This window comes from Excalfactoria chinensis, chromosome 17 (genome assembly GCF_039878825.1).
Source record: "Excalfactoria chinensis isolate bCotChi1 chromosome 17, bCotChi1.hap2, whole genome shotgun sequence".
Lineage (NCBI taxonomy): Eukaryota > Metazoa > Chordata > Aves > Galliformes > Phasianidae > Excalfactoria > Excalfactoria chinensis.
The window spans coordinates 2,319,383-2,336,816 of record NC_092841.1 but is presented as its reverse complement, the minus strand read 5'-3'; the positions used below and the strand labels follow the sequence as shown (position 1 = coordinate 2,336,816).

Here is a 17,434-nt window from a genome sequence, read left to right as displayed (position 1 = left end):
TCCTTTCATGGTCTCTCCAACTCCGATTGCCAAAGTTGCATGCGGGGCAGTCCGCGTCCTGCCCTCCCCCTCCACTTTCCTGTTCCGAGCCATCAGATAACCGTGGTTTGTTCCTCTGTGCTCTCGCATGGCGCTCTGAAGCTCCAGGTTCTCAGCTGACCAGATTGTCTTTCAGTTCCCACATGCTCCTTGCTTGAGGGAAAAGCTGTGGAGATTTGGTTAAGATTTGCTCCCCCTCCTTATCCAAAAATCTTTGTTTCCTGCGACTCGTGCTGCTGCAGAAACACAGAGAGATGTGGCTGCGGCGTCCTTAAAAACATGGTGGGGTGAAAAATAAATTGTCCTTATCTATGAGATTTCTCAGCATGCGATATTGGAAATCTATGAGGTTTTCTTCATTGCAGCCGAAAATCAGGAATCTGATGAGCACGCTAATAGCGGTGTTTTATTACGGCCTTTAAAGACGCACGGCGCTTTGCTTTCGGCCATCTTCTGCATTTCAATCAGGCCGTGGTGCTCTTCATGGTGTTTAATTCCTGCAGTGAATATACTGGAAGTATTTAACGTGCTGAAATCCCATTATTTAGCTTCTGGATGCAGACATCGGATATTTTAGCAATCCTTGGACGATTCACGTTGCTTAAGATCGCGTGCACTTTGGCTTTTAGAAAGTCTTCCAAAATGAGGGAAAAAAAAATAAAGAGGAAGATGCAGAAAAAGCACATGAAGATAAGTTGTATGAACTTTGATGTTCTACTTTGAGATTACCTCTGGGAATGATGCATCTCTTCTTTGGGAAGCCTTTGGAGGTGGATAATGTGCTGATCAGAGAACCTCAGAGGAGGCATGTTAGGTAAATAAGTGCAAAAGGAATCCTCATTTTGGCCGAGCAGTGGGTGAGATTGTCCCTAGGATGTCATTAATTACACTTTAAGTAGTTGGATGCAACATGAATTGCCCTGAGACTTCACTTTTTATGCATATAAGACTGCATGGTGCTATTTGACAGATAACAGAATAAGAATAATAAACAATAGCAAATTGTATATAATATGATTTCCTGAAGGGATGAGATGTCACAAAAAAGTGATTGTGTAGTTCATCAGCTTTTTCTTTCTGCATCATAACCCCCCCCCCCCCCCCCCATGCAATTGCAGCCTAGAATCACACCAGTCTGCTGCTATTTCTCTCCACTTTGTGGTTGAATATTCAGCCCTGTGAGCAATAGCTCACCTAATCCCCATTTATTTGTATTATTTTAACATTGTAAGCCTTCTGCCCACCTCCCCCCCGGCACTGACCCACTGCTCCTATGGAGCAGGAAAGCTGGGATCCCAAATGTTGCTTTTGGTAGTGGCATGACATGAAAGTGTAATTCACTGATGAACTTCTATACTTCGTTACATGAATATGTGGGACTTGATATGTTTTCTCCCGAAGTATTTTTCCCAGTTTATAAACAGAAGCATCACTACGTGGTACGGAATCACCTCTGTATAGCTTTTATGGATTTAATTACATCTGGGGAGCTTCGTTTGGTTTCAGACCCCCTGGTTTCGATGCTTGTGGTGTGCAGAAGGGTTCCCAGCGTGGAGCTGTGCTTGCTGCTGCCCGCTGCATGCAGTGTTTGCAGCCAGGCATGCTACAGGGTGCACTGCATGGAGGCTGCATTGTGTCTGAGCACTGTTTGAAATACTGTTGGAGGCAAATAGCTGGAACCTTGGGTGGAAAAAAACAGTGCCCTCTGCTTTCAGATCTTTGTTTGTTTTGCTTGGGGAACAGCAGGAAGAGAACTGCACCCGATAGCTTCAGGCTGTCGGGATTTGTTTAAGTAAATGTGAAATGTAATTGCAGCAGCACCCCAAATGCACACTCCTCCCCATCCAAAGACTGGATTCAGGTTTTTGTTGTTTTTAAGCTTTTCCTTCCCAGCCCACTATGACTATCAGAGAAGCTTTGTGCTGCTGCACCAATGCTGCTGCTGGGATCCTCAGTGAAGGGGAAGCCCAAAGCTCGGGTGATGTGTGGCGTTCTTGACTTTTAGAGTTGATTTGCAAATTGGTTTTAAAGCAATAAATTACCAACAGAGCAGAAAATGAGGGTTTTAGACTTGGTGTTTGTTGCTGTTTTGTTGGTCGTTGTTGGTTGTTCTTTATGGGTTTAGTTTGCTCTGTGCAGGATGAAAAGCACGACAGAGATTTTCCTTCATTCAAAAGCATCTCAGTTCGATTTTCTCTGCTCCTGCCCCTCTGTTGCTCAAAGCCTTCTTCATTTTCAAAGCGTTTCCCTTTGCGTCTCGCTCTTGCTTTTTTTTATTGTCAGTTTTGATCACGTTTCATCCCTTGTGTTCTGGGAAGTTTCCCCATTCCCATAGCCTGCCACATTCCTGCTCTGATTGAGTTGTACCCCCAGCACTGCCCGCTCATCGCGGTGCCATCGGGGCTCAGTTTGCTGCCCTGTTAGCACCGCCTTCCGTGTTGCCAAGAAACTTAAGGAAAAAACAAAGAGAAAAGAAAATGCAGTTGGCACTAATGTTGCATTAAGAGCTGTCCTGCCATAGGACATCTATTCCTTAAGGCACATTCTTCTTGCTTCCCTTCCAATGCAAAGCAAGCTCCTGTGCAAGCAGTCCTATTTTTAATGAGAGCGTTCATAGCTCTTTTAGCCTTTGGGAAGGCCAGGCTGGGGTCAGCTGCCTGCAGATGACACGGAGCTCGGTGAGGACAAGGCTGGCTGATGGGCTGCTTGCTGCTGATCCCTGCCCATTGCTGTGGAACACAAAAGCCCCAACTCCTCCAGCCTTGAAGGAGGCTCATCTTGCAGATGGAAATCCCAATTTAAAACGTTCCCAGTGCACAGTCATGCGCTTTCACTAGAAAATGGGCACTTCAGAGAGTATTTTTCCTCCCTGCGTGCCCCGAAGAGGCACGGCAGTTGCTGATGATAAACCCAACAGGTGCCCGGGCTGCTGGGTACGGGGCCAGTTGGCCGCCTGCCTGCAGCACACAGTGCCTGCATTGTGTCCATAGGTTTTGCTGTGCTTCCACGGCCACAACAGGGATGGGATAGCCCAGTTGAAATACATACTTCAACTCCTGGGGGATTAAACGCGTTTCCTTTGCTTTACAGTTCAGAATTTTACAGTTTCTTTGTTTGGGGCTTCTCAGATTGCTTAATGATTTTTTTTTTTCTCCCCCGTTTTGCCCAGATGTGTATAATAGTAGCATTTGAACCTTAGTAGGTTTGCCAATTTTATTACTCGACATATGGTATATCCTCTTATTTTTGTCTAGTATATCACTCTTTTGCTGAGAAATCCCTCGGCATTCACTTTTTTTCTTGTTATTCTTCGATTCTGAGCTTTGTAACTCTGCTGTACTGCAAAATTCAGCTTTTTGGTGGTGATTCAAGGCGACAAAACATCAGATGTTTTGATTCTGTCTGAGAAGTATTGTTTAAGCTGTCACTTACGGGGAGTATTATGATAGATTAAGGTTGAAACAACCCCTTCCCCAGCTCCCCTGTAGCCTACTGCTTTCAGGAGAAGCAATGTTCAAGGACGTGCTGGATGAAAGATGCAGTGGGTGCTGCAGATGTGGCTCTGGCACAAAGCTCAGCCTGTGCTGGTGATGCTGGGAAGCCCAAAAATCCCAGCCAAGACCCTCATGGATCTATAGGGCCGGTGCTGCCAGCTTGGCTTCTTGCAGAGATTTGGGCATCCCTGCTTTCTTCTGCCTCCAAACCCTTCCTGAAGCCCCCAGAGCAGCAGAGAGGTCACGGTGGGACTCACAGGCAAGCTTGGTCTGCCACAAGGTAGAAATGCATCCTTTGCTCTGAGCATCATGTATCCATTGTTAAGCTCTTCAGGAGTACATAATATTCCTCTATGCAACCCCCTGTGTGCATGGCTCGTCCTTGAATGCTTATTATGTATTTATAGTGATCAACATTTGCAAAGAATGTGAGCAGAAATTGTTTTCCTGGTAGGCTCAGGAATGAATTCTTTGGCGGTTTACATCTCTATAACTCAATTAAATGGCATTAGGATAGATTTACATCAGCTGAGTTCTCAGCCTGGAGTCCAAATATAATTCTGAATAATGATGGTTTTTACAAGTGGTATTTTTCTTTTCTTTATGGAATCTGATTGGTTTTTGCTTCACAGCAGTTTCTTAAGCTTTGCTTCCTCCGTAGTAAAGGCTGCCTGTAGGAGAGTCCAGGAGGATATTTAGTCCGCAAGTGACTCAGAAGGCCACGGAGTAATTTGTAGGCTGCTGCTGCTGTCCCTAATGCACCGTTTGCATGATAAGTCTTGTAGCAGCTTCCCATCTCAACTGTAAAGACACAAATTGTTCAGATTCTGTCATTTGTTTCCCACGCAATGGGAACGAGCACAGCTTTCTGCTGGCAAATATTTTGCTAATGCATGCGTCTGGGTTTGGGAAATACGCCTTGCTGTGCGATGCTAATTGCAGTTAATAATAATAACCTCTCAGGTAATCTTCTATAGAATGGAGAGTAAAAATAATTTCCTTCCAGTGTTGCTGATATTCACAGCAGAATGTTTTATGGCTGTTGTGATCACTGAGTCCAACCCGCAGCCCCACACAGCACCACGCGAACCCAAACCCTGTGTCTGAGGGTGGTGTCCAAATGCTCTTTGAGCCCCAGAACAACGTTCCTATAATCAGAAGTAATTCTGTTTAATGCAGCTATATAGCTTGCACTGTTAGGTTTTTAATTAGAAGTGATAGTGGCTGCCTTTGGTGGGGACATAGTGTGGTTTGCAGTTGGCCTTTTGTGTTTGCAAGTTGGAACCTGTAGAGCAGCTCAGCGAGTCACCCAGCAGGAGAGGAGGTTCAGCTCCTGCATGGATGCTGCCAGTAGTGTGTGGTTCATCTCTGATGAATACAAGGGTTTGTTAATGGCAGTGCTTGGCTCTCCCTTCCCTGGGACAGGTCTGGAAGGATTGCTTTCCTCTGCTGGGAATGCCTTTAGAGAACAGCTTTCATCCTAGCATGGACAATTGCTCTCAATTCTTTTCATATTTCTCCATGAGAATTGCTAGCCCTGACTGTCAGTTTCTATAGTTTTATAGATAAATACTTGAAGATACATCTTCAGTCCACAATCCCATGTTTATGAGAGGGGGTAAGGCTGTGAGACTGGAATAATTCTAACACACGCTGCCTCCCCCCAAGCCCGGGCTGGTTTTACAGCACGCATTGCAAACTGCCCACAGAATTTATGTCTCCCTCAATCCCACTTTGCTTCTCATTTTCAGTAAATTTCACACCCGTCGCAGCCTCCCCAAAGATCGCTCAGCAATGGACGTTTATGGGAGCGTTTCACAAAAGGAATTGCAATGTTGCAAGTTGCTGGAAATGCCTCCAGACCGGCCGTGATTCAGTGCACTGTCAGCAGCTGTCCTTTTATTTGCACGCACAGTCGCATCACACCTCTGTGTGTGTGCATTTACATGTGGGTATTTACACGTGGGTCTGCCCCAACAGTGACAAGATACGAGAATTAGAGTCTTCCATGAAGCTTTCCAAGCTGGGAGGCATGGAGGATTTTCAGCCACAAGCAGCATCCATGAGAGGCACTGAATTTAGATTGCAGTTGTTCTTGTCCTGAATGACTTTTGGATTTAAATAGGTGAGTGTGGGAACCAAGGAGGGAACATGGAGACATCAGGCGACTTCTTACAGCATCGCTCTGTGGGCTGTTAGGACCTGACCTGGGTTAACAGCCGGGTTTTGTTTTCTCATTCTGGATATTATCTGCTCTTGGATCGAGCCTGAGGGCTTCTCAGGTACGAAGAGTTGGAATGGTAAGGAAAAAAACACACACAAAAGAAAATGACATGTTTTCTTAATCAGAGCATGACTGTGCAGTAGTGTGAAGAAGGCTGCACAGTACTGCTCTGTGCCATGGCAGGGGTGAGTGCAGGGAGGAGAGCTTGTGTTTAAACCTGAGAGTGGCGCTGGGAAATAAAGAAATGGGCACAAATCAGCTGGGAGTAACTGCAAGGTGGAAATTAGACGGGTGTTTTCAACCATCGTCAGCTTCTAGCAATTAATGGAAGGGTAGTTCCTTTTCCACTGCGTGGTTGCCTGCATGTCAGAGGCAGCTCAGCCCCAGCTGCATTGGGGGAATTTGTTCAGCAAGGGGTGAGGGACTTCTCCAGGTTTGCACTGTGATTAAAGCAAAAAAGTACTGTTAAAGCCTGGCCCCTGTTCCTGTATTTTGATGATCCCGTGGGTGTTATTTAACAGATTTTTCTTTGCTTGTTTCTTCAATAATTTCTTGTTCCACTTGGAATCTTATTTTCTTTTTCTCCTACGGAAGGCTCTGAATTGAAAACGTGATACATTTGCATTGTGCAGAACAACAGCTTCTCCAGCCAGCAGCAGCCTGTCACCTCTCTGCATCCCAAAGAGCTGATAGCTGTACCTGGACCTGGTCTGCTCCCTTTATAAAGGCAATGGGGAGCTGGCAGAGCTGCCCTGAGACCTGTTCTCTGCTGGTGCAGCTGTGCTCTTCTTCCAGTGAGCCTCCCTGCTAAATTCAAGGAACCTCAAAGCAGGGCATTTGCTCTGCCAGCTGCCCTGTGGCCTGTCTGCTGCTGGGAGGGCTCTGCACGCTTGCTGGTGCCACTATGTTTTTAATTGCAATTGCAGCCTATAAGTTTATGATCATTGATCAGAACTAGAGCCTTCTGCTGGCTTTTATTTCTCATTCCACGCTGCCTGTGATAGTTACGGGTGTGATGTGCTGGGCATGCTGCTGTACCGACACACACAGTGTCCTTTTCCCAGGGGACACTTCTCTGCAATCTGCATTTCTCTCTGCAGCCCGACAGGCTCCTGCTACAACCACAGAGTTGTTTTTATTCCTTTCTATTCCTCAATGCAAAAAACTTTTTTATTATTGTTTTCCAAGGTGAGGATGACATAAATGTGAAAGCGCCTCCTGTTACTTGATATTTAATTATGAAAGCATCCGCTGGAAAAATAGCATGGGCCTGGTGTAATCAGGGCTGCTGCAGACCTGCTAATCTTTTCATTTGGTCTAGACATCAAGGATGCTTTGTGCTGAGCTGGCTCTGCCCTGATAATCTCAGACCTTCTGGACTGAAAGTTTCAGGGCCTCTTTATGAAGGGGGGGGCAAAAACTCCTCCATAAACCCCTTTTGCTTTGCAATGTTCCTCTTTTGGCTGATAAATGCCTATTTGATTAGTTCATGGAAAAGGTATTTGGGTGAACCTGACCGCGGAGGCAGCCCGGCTCCGTGTGAGTGCCTTGATGTCTGGGAGCTGGGAGCCCCTGTGTGCTCCCAACCACAGCCTGGCTGCTGGGGCTGCGGCTCTGAGCTCTGACAGCTCTGCTCAAACATCCCTTCCCTTTGCCACGCCACTTTATTAAAGATATTCTTTAATTACACTCTAAAAGACATCCCCGTTCCCTGGCAGCGGATCAGAAAGTGATGGACGGGTTTCCTTCTTCTGCTTTTGGACGCGTCTTCTGTTTTTCTCCTCCTTCTTTGTTAATTTCAATAATCCTCTTCATTATCTATTTTTAGTCAGTTCGAAGATGATAAACAAGCACTAAAAATAATGGCTAACGGAGTGTTTTCCCCAACCTACTCGTTTGTTGAGCGCTTTCAGTCTGCAGCGGGGTTTCTGTACTGACTTTAATTAAGGAGCGGGTGGGAGGGCAGCAGGGGGAAGGAGGGAATTCCCTTCACCTGGAAAATGCATTGGGAAAGTCATTCTGGGTCAAAACAAAGAAATCCTGCCTCTCAACAGTGGCCAAAACCGATTGCCTGAGGAGGAGTGGAAGAGTATAAATGAGGTTTTATGTTTTTTATGGGAGTTTTTTTATTTTTTGGTCTTTGCATAGAGAAAAAAGCAACAGATTTTATCTACCCGGGAATGACTCCAGTGCTGCCTGAACGCAACTGCTGTCTGGTCTGGCACAGTGCAGGAGTTCACTGAGGATCATGCTCAGAAAGCAGGATGGCCCTGCTGCTGGGATGGGTGAAGCTGTGCTGCCAGGACTGTTTCCTGCCTGGGCTGAGCAGCCCCAACATGGTACTCAGTTGCCCAAGGAGGCTGTGGATGCCCCATCCCTGCAGGCACTCAAGGCCAGGCTGGATGTGGCTCTGGGCAGCCTGGGCTGCTGGTTGGCAACCCTGCACATAGCAGGGGGTTGGAACTGGATGAGTGTTGTGTTCCTTTTCAACCCAGGCCGTTCTATGATTCTGTGTTGGCTTTCCCTTGTTCTGCTCGTGTCCTTTGGTACCGATGCTCAGTGATAGCAGCAGTGTGTGATGGTTGCAGGGCTGCAGAGAAGACAAGAGTGCTGGTAGCAAACATCTCCAGCCTCCTTGATGCGTTTTCTGTTCATCCTCCCCCAAAATAATGCCTTTTGTAAAACAAAGACATTTTTAGCTTCTTTTTTTGCCCTTTGTCACGTTTCAAACAACTAACACAGGGAAAGAGCCCTATTTTAACTATATTTGTTGTTAATTCCTCCAGATTTCAGGGCAATGCCCCAAGGATAGGCTCAGAGCTGACCAGGTTTTCCCCTGACTTCGCACTGTTTGCAGGCCTCTGTGCCTCTTCTCTGTAGCTTATCAGATCGCGGTGCCAGATTATCTCTCTGCCAGCTTTGAGAAGCTGCACTCAGTTGTCAGCAGCTTGTCTGCTAATAGGCACAACTGTTCTCCATCAAGGCTGCTCGAGCAAAGCATCTGGAAATGTGGAAATTCAGAGGAAATCTCGCTGGTTCAACCCAATGGAGAAAACCCATGCAGCTTTGGAGGATGAACTGCCAAACTATAAATATTTATATAGTAAATGCATATGCTTGTGTGGAAACGAAGCGCTTCGAACCATGTGAGCAATCCTCCAAACCTGTTCTGTGTATGTTTCGGTGCAGAAAATACCTCTCCCAAGTTTTATGTGTACGAGTGGATGTTTAGACAGGAGTTGCCAAGGTGCACCAAGGAGGTGCTGTGCAGCTGCTTCTCACTGCAGCAAGGCACTTGCATTCAGTTTCTTTTACCTTGATTACTGTTCTTTTCTTCTTATTTTTCATTTATTATATTTTGGCTGGGAGCACGTGTGATATGTTTTGCACTTATTTCTGCAGCCACGTTTACATGATCATTTCGCCATTTTTTATACAGTGAAACTGAGGGTTCCACCTGAGCTTTCTGCCGCTCTGTTTAAACAAGAACTGAAGCACAGAGCAAAGCAAAAGTGGCATTTACTAAATAACACAGTCTGCGTGTTTAAGTGACTTGTAAAACTCAATTAGGTCTAATTCTAATGATAATACTTATAGAATCACAGAATTGTGGAATGCCCTGTGTTGCAAAGGCCCACAGTGCTCATCCTTTTCCAACCTCTTGCTATGTGCAGGGTCGCCAACCAGCAGACCAGGCTGCCCAGAGCCACATCCAGCCTGGCCTTGAATGCCTGCAGGGATGGGGCATCCACAGCCTCCTTGGGCAACCTGTTCCAGTGCGTCACCACCCTCTGGGTGAAAAACTTCCTCTTGATATCCAACCTAAACTTCACTTGTCTCAGTTTAAGACCGTTCCTCCTTGTCCTATCACTGTCCACCCTCATAAACAGCCATCCCCCCTCCTATTTATATGCTCCCTTCAAGTATTGGAAGGCCACAACTCCTGTTACATGGGTTAAATAAGTAGATGGGCTGAGCAGTTCTGCAGCAGGACTCTTGGTAGGATGCTTGTGCTCACCTATCCATGATTTTCAATTGCTCTTTTCGTATCTGGCTCTTTTTTTTCGTCCAGTACAGCACAGGGCATTGTAACCATGTGCTTTTTTTAGTTTCATTTCATGCTTCCTCTATAAATCATGGTTCATAAGAGGTATTACTAAATGTCGCAGTTCATTTCAGCACTTTGTGTTTAACGATGGTCATGTAAGCACTTCTTGGGACTGTTGGTGCAGGAACTGCGCTGTGATGCATTTAAGGACAGGGCATTTGCCAGCAGTGGAAGCTGGACCTTGTGCTGGATCTGTCTTTTGTCTTCTCATGCGTACCTTCCTACTTGTCTGGTTGTGCTGGAAGGTTAGGCACTGTGATGTGCTTCCATTATCACACAAAGACTTCCCATGCTTCTGAGTTTAGTTCCGTGGAACATAAAAGCAGTGTCCATAATGCAGAGTCTGGCTTTAACCCCATGTGAAGCCACTCGTCTGTTCTGCTGTGACTTGCATGCACTCAAGGGAATGAGGCCATGGGGCTGATTTCTTTCCTCCGTAGCAGTCAGGACTAGACTAACGCTTAGCAAACAAGTGCAGTGTTGGAGGCACCTGGAAGACAAATGTGCCAAGAGCAGCATTTGCATGTCAGTATTAAAAAGGTGCTCTGAGTGCATGGCTGCTTTGGGTGACATCCATGGTGACACCCATGATCTGTGCTGCGGGAGCTGGAGGCTCTTGGATGGGCAAGGAGCTCTCCTTTAGTCACTGTTTCTCCAAAGGATTGACAAATAGCTTTGCATGAACCCCATTCATTCTGCCACGCTGCCCTTTCTGTGCCATCGTGCTCCTTATTGTTCTTCTTTTGTTTAAAGAGTGGCCTACTGAAATAGAGAGGATCGTGCAGCCCTATTTTTGTTTAAACTCCTACAGCATTTCAAAGGCTCGCTGTCATAAAATAAATAAATTTAAGCAAGCAAATAGGTCATTATGCCTTAAAAAGCCGCGGGAGGTAATGCTGATTTGGGGTCTTAATTGGTTTCCAAGCTAAAATTAATAGTGTGTGGAATCCCTCTTAGTAACATGACTCAGAACTATTTATTTTTCAACTCCTCTTTTAACTCCAGCTGAGATTGATGGGCATGTTATCTTAGCGTTTGGGAGATGCAAGCAGTATTGGAATGACAAACATTTCTTGACAGCTTTAGAAAGACGGATGATGTGATGCCGTGCAACAGGTTGGGCTGTTTGTGCTTTCTGATGGGTCCTGGTGGGGCTGTTGCTTCACTTTCTGTCTTAATGAAGGGGAAGAAAAGGTGAGAGCTATTTATTGGTCTGGGATGTTTTTGCAACTTGGATTCTCCATGCAGAGGTTTGTCATCCGTCCCTTAACAGGAGAGAATAATGATGGCCACCCTCGTTTAATGGTCCTGGCTTGTGCATGATGCTTTATAAGAAGAAAAAAAACAACTTGATTTTACCTGCAAAACTGGAGCTAATTAAATGCATATTGTACATCTGTTATTTGATTGTACCTTGCTGCTATATTTGGCAACTGTGCGTATTCTGCATAAAAATGTGGTGTTTTGAAGATAGAGCCCTTACCAGAACTACTTTACTCTGGGTAAAACCCCTCGGCTTGAACAGAAACTCCATCTAGTTTTGTAGGCAGCTCTTTATTCCTTTTGATCAGCAGAACTGGGCTGGCTTTGTGAAGGAGTCCGGGGTCTGGGAAATCAGCTGGAGAAAAGAGGTGTAATGAGGACACTGATAGCTCCCCATTAAGTTCCATGCAGATGGGAGATGGGACGGCTATTAGTCTGAATTTGCTTTGTTGCCAAACTGATGTTATACAAACATAGGTGGTGATGCACCATTCGTTGAGCCTTTCATACGGTCTTTCAGCATTCACAGCCCTTCCTAATAAAAGAAATGAGCATCTTTTGGAGTTTTCCAGCCAGTTAAATCTTCAAATCCCCTGCAGATATTTCTCTCTCTGTTTTTTTCTTCATTTCTTTTTGTACGAGATACTTCCATCTCCTACAGACTCAGTAGTTTGCCTGAATGCGCCATGTGTAAGAACGTGACTTGCAGCTCTTCCCCTTATCAGCTCTCCCTGCCATCAGCTCTCCAGTACCTCACTGAATTCAATCTCGGGGGATGATTTTATTAATATTAAGAGGTCTGAGCTGCCGGGAGGTCCAGCTGATCGTTTCTGTGACAGTTGGGCAGAGTTGTCCCGCTGTTCTGTTAGGCAATGTTAATGCCGTTTTACACCCTCGTTCGCGCTTAGAATCTCGAGCCCAGATTTTGTTCCTCGTTTTTTGCTTTGGTGTGGGATTGTTTTTGTTTATTTTCTTCTCCTTTCTTAATACTGAGCTTTCAAGGCTTCTTTTCCAGAAGGAGCTGAAGGCTCCTCTGCCAAATGCCGACAGACCAAAGCAAATCAGTTTTTCTCAGGTGTCAGTAAAGTGCAAGGAAGAAAGCAATTCTGTATTTCCAAACCTTAAGAAGTGTTCGAGAGTAATTAAACTGCATGTATGCAAATAAATACGTAACCTTTCTGTGGCCCAAAGCAGGCAGGCCTGCTGCTTATGTACTACTTTTGTCTGTGTTGTAAGAAAGAAAGCCACGAGCAGTGAAAATGAATGCGCCTACACATGATATAAGAGCTCAGTTTATGGATTAATATTCGGGTGCCTGGCAGGAAGCACATTGTGGTGGATTAGTATTCTTATCGTTGGAGTGACAAATTATAAAGAGCTGATTAAAATGACCTGGATCCTGGACACATGGGAAGGCAATGGGAGATGTGTGGGAATGATTTAAACCTCACCTTTACACTTCCGTGCTCTGATCTCCTGGGGAAAAAAAAAAGCAGAGCAGCAGCAACGCAGCTTTGTTTTATAGCTCTCTGTAGGAGTCCCAGGGGACCAAAAAGTGGCTGATAGCGATGTTGTGGAGGGCTCAGGATCCCTGTGGTTTGTTCCTAGAGAGCAGTAAAGGCTTTGCATCTCAGCCAGGCGCTAAGGAAGCTGCTGCCTGTTGGCTCTCAGTTGCCATCTGGAGGATGCTCGCGCCTCATGGCTGAGCATTATGCACATCTCACACTCGCGCTGGGCAGCAAAAATACTGCCCTAAGAGTTCCTGAGGAACAGCTTTCTTCCACTACAGGAATTTGTCTAAGCCATTTTCAGTATCGGGTTTTATCTGCAGTATTGCTCAAAGCAGCTGCACTGTGTTCAGAGGACCTGGCCTGGTGTATTTTAGGACACAGAGTAACTTAAACCAGATACCGACCTTGTGCAATTCCTATCTTCAGCAAAGAGGCTGCTGTATGCAGTTGTGTTTGTTTTTGAAATTACATGTTGTCCTCGTGGCACGCTGCTGTCATGACAAACATGATTTAATGCAGAGGAATCTCTTTGGGAGCGTGGCGTTGCAAAGGGATTTGGGGTGTATTTTGGTAAGCACAGAAGTGGTGATTTTCTTCAACTTTGCAATCGTTCCTAAAATACATTGGAATAAACACATACCTCTGCTTGTAGACATCAACTTGTAGCTCATCATTTATGAATAGGCACAAATCCTGCATGGGTAGGTGGTTGACTTTGGGTGACTGCAGTCCAACTGTTAAATTTTGTACCAATAGTTTAAGTTTTCTCTTCTTATTCCAGGGAAACACGATGTATATGCTGCTTTATTGCCTTATCCCAAGCCTGCATAGAGAGGAGTGTGTAACCCCTAAAGGAGAGAGAAACTGCACAGTTGTGCACTTCAGGTGGGAGCTGAATCACAGCTTCTCCCTCTCCTCCTCTTGTCATGCCTAAAGTGACTGGAAAGGATCAAGTAATGATCCAGGCAGAAAGGAACAGGGTGAAATGTGTCCAGGTTGGGTCACTGTTGGATCAGCACAAGGGAAGGACGTGAGGTGGAGCTCAGATCTGTGAGACACATTCACAGCCATTTGGGTTTTAAGGTGCAAAGGAAGAGCAGAATGGTGCCCAAGTCCATGCCTAAAGGATGTAGCCCTTAATTATGTTTTCCTGCTTCATGGTCACAACTGTGCCAGTCCTTGGCTGTTGCAATGGGATCTGTGGACCATGTGGGCAATGAGGCACACTGCTGTCTGGACCTTGTCACTGACACTCCTGAGTGTTAGCACAGCCACGCTCTATTCCAGCTCCTTGTAACAACACTTGTGATAGCATCAGAGGACTTTGTGTGGCAAAAGTGTTGATGAAGAGGACGTCAAGCCACAAGCCTTTAATGACTCCTTGTTTTCTTGGTCTCTAATGGGGTTTGGATGAGCTGACAACAAATACAGTGTGAGCACATCTCCCTGCTGCCCTGGTCATGGGAAGCTGTGCGGAAGATGGATGTCACTCCTGGAGGCACTTTGGGTGGGTTTGGGGTTTCCCTTTGGTTCAGAACCCAGTGCCTGGGGTGGCTGGGCTGGTATCTCAAGTCACTCAATGGGCACTGAAGCAAGTCCCCGGTGTGCCATGGGAACTCAGGGCACTTTCTGGTTAGGTGTACTCAGTGATCAAGCACAAAAACCTGTCAGATTTCTCAGGCCAAGGGACAAATGTCCCTGAGGACCCCCAGAAAGTCCCGTGCCTGGAAGTGGCCAGAGAAATAGCTGCACATCTTGTCCTGGTCGCCTAAAAGCCAAGCCTGCACAGCACGTCATTAATCTTACAAGACAAATAAGTGCTAATTGAAGTCTGTGAGTCTTTGCATTCTCAGCCTTGAAAATATGTTTCTGAAGTGACAGATCTCAACACTTTCTCTGCAGTTACCTCCTGTCCTCTTCCCTGTAGACAGCAATGGGCTGCTGAACACTGGCAATATGAAGAACGCATCTTCAAAACAAGCTCAGCTTGGCAGCTGCTTTACCTCTCAGCTTTCCTTGGGTTCACTGGAGAGTGACAGTTTGGGGTTTAGCTGCCCTTCTCTACCTGTAGGTAACATTGTTCAGGCTTGCATCAAGCTCGTCTTTAATTAGGATCCTCTTTGAAATGGAAAATATTAAAGCAGGTCTATAGCAAGGCTGGGAAGTGCAGAGCCAGGGGGGGTTTCAGATACTGCTTTAAATAAATAAAAAAAGACAAAAAGAAAGAAAAGCAAAAAAAGCCATTTCTAATCCTTAAAATATTTGGCTTGCTTTATTTTCATATCTCGAAGACAAACAGGTGCTGCGTGCCCTTTATGATTCTCAAACACACCATCTCCAAGCCAGCAATCTCTAAAGCCTTCCCTTGTTTGTACAATTAGGGTGGGATTTTCAGAATCACTCAGTATTGGTCTGTCTGTGCTCTCATTGAAGTCAAACTGCCATTGAGTTCAGTGAGGATGGTGTTAGATCAGTACAGGAGTGCTTTTGAAAATGCTTCCCTTGCGTGGCTTTCTTATTTTCTTAGGCACATCTGTGTACAATTGAATCAAAAGACCTTTGTAATAGACTTTAATTATTCTTTGTTGTTTTCATATAAAAGTGATTGAAAGGAAACCGGGAGAAAACCTATAATAATCATCTCGACTTTGATCTTATTTACCATAAATTACATGTTCTGTTTTTCTTTGCCTTTTATGTAATTATATGTTACTTTATCACAATATGAGATAAATGGCTCAAAACACACGGAGTAGAAACAACCAGATAGTGCGGAGGGCTCAAAGGAGGAGCTGGAACCTTTGCAGCCTGCTGCATTCCCAGTGCTTGTTTTAGCACTGTGCTCTGAACACATGAGATACTCATCACACAATCACAGAATATCTCGAGTTTTTTAATGGCAAGGTTACACACTGGCTTTAAATTTGTCTGATGTAAACGTGTGTTTAGAGTCAGAGGGAAATGTGATGTCAATACATGGAGACCAGTTGCTGCCTCCAGCATCTGCTGTTCCAGTTCAGAGCAGGCCCTGGGTGCTCAGATCCCAGCAGAGTGGATGGGAGAAGCTCACTGGCCTCCATGCGGGCGATCCATTTGATAAACTATATGACATGTTGTTCCTCGTAATGTGCTCTATTTATGTTTGTGTGTTAACAGGAATCAGGGTATTGAATTGTCATAATTCAGGAGCTGAAATTGTTCCCGCAGGAATGACCACAGAAGGCAAACAGCTCCGTGCTCAGACTTTTCCATCCCTAATTAATTGCGAACAGTCAGGCCACTCAATCTGAGAACTTAATAGGTGGTGGCTGTATTTAACTGCAAATCAAGTGCTCGGTGATGGTGTGGAAGGAGTGAGCTTGGGAGTCCTGCTTGAGTCTAAATAACGTAATTAATGTGTGTCCCAGTCAGTGCTGCGGGCTGCTATTGCCAGGAGGGAGAAATGAAGCAGTCTGCAGTGTTTCACTTAGAAACATAGAGGAAACCAGTATGAAGCAGCTAAGGACAGAAGGCACGGCTGTAAATAACAGTGAGCGGTAGTGTGACGGCTGATCTAAGATTTGTTAGATGTTTGAGATATAATTACTGTATATTAACTAGATGAGATCTACGCAGAGAGTCTGATGAGTCTGCCAGAGAAATAAACCACAAAGTATAGCTGGTGTGATTTATTCTTTTCCAACGTGGTGTCTTGGATGCTCGTATGCACTGATAAAAATTTAGGATGGGGTCTAGAGAATCACTGCCAAGTTTTGTCACTCTGGGATTGTAGATGCTGTAGGTTTAACCCCCTGGCTGTCCTTTGGTGGCTGCCTTCCCAAATACCTATGGGAGAGTGTTCTGCCTTGTCTGTCTGAGCTGATTCATTCAGACTTTGGGACTGCCTCACTCAGACCGAAGTTTCTTGTTCTATTCAGGGCTCAACTGCTATATGAAATATACAGCACTGTGTCATAGGCTGATACAGTATGGTCACATCATACCAAGTGTGAACCTTTCGATTCTCTCAGCAGCGTTGGGCATCCAACTGTTCTTCATTTCTGCCTTCTTATGTTTCAGCTTGAGTTTAAAACTTAGGTGTTATTGTAGCTTTACCCATCACGCACTGAACGCTTTTAGCTGTGAGTATTTAAGAGCCGGGATCTCTGTGTGTGCCCAAGTTTCAGCTGGACGTCAGCTCTGGGCGGTCAGTGCAAATACAAATAAGGGAGGTTTGTGCCAACAGAGTGAAACAAAACTGCACGCAGCCCAAAATGTTTTCAGAAGAGAAAGAAAAGACTTTCACTCTGCAGAATTTTCCCTTGTATCGCTCTACCAGTCTGATGTCAAATGACATTTTTTCTTCATTTAGCGTAATTGTGTCTGAAATGTAACAGTGAAACAACCCATTAGCAAAATGCTGAGCTGTCAGAAGCAATCACTGCCTTCCAATCCAAACAGAGTGCTTTCCCTTCCCTGGGTGTACTTGTTGCCATTTTGTACAGAGGGTCTTTGTGAGGTCCCCCCTTTTCTCCCCTCCCCCCCCCCCCAGCACTCACACCGTGGTGCTGCAGTGATGCAAAGCTGACCCACACCTCGAAGCTGCTATGCACTGGTGCCTTGGGGCTCGGTGATGCTGGGCTGGGCTGTGCAACCCACAGCAGGGCTGTTCTTGGTGATCTTTTCCACTCTGCACCGGGGAACGCAGCCCCATCAAACAGCGAGGCCAGAAACGTGGCACTATCAGGACGAGGATGTTTGTAAACTTTGTCTTTTGTCATGTGAGTGGATGCATCAGCTTGATGAAGCGACATAG

The 17,434-nt window shown here is 45.5% G+C and overlaps 1 protein-coding gene across 1 annotated transcript in view; it reads left to right on the top strand.

The window, feature by feature from the left end:
• Window positions 1-17,434, top strand: part of COX10 (cytochrome c oxidase assembly factor heme A:farnesyltransferase COX10) — a 92,825-nt gene that overhangs the window by 39,752 nt on the left and 35,639 nt on the right. The window lies entirely within an intron of this gene.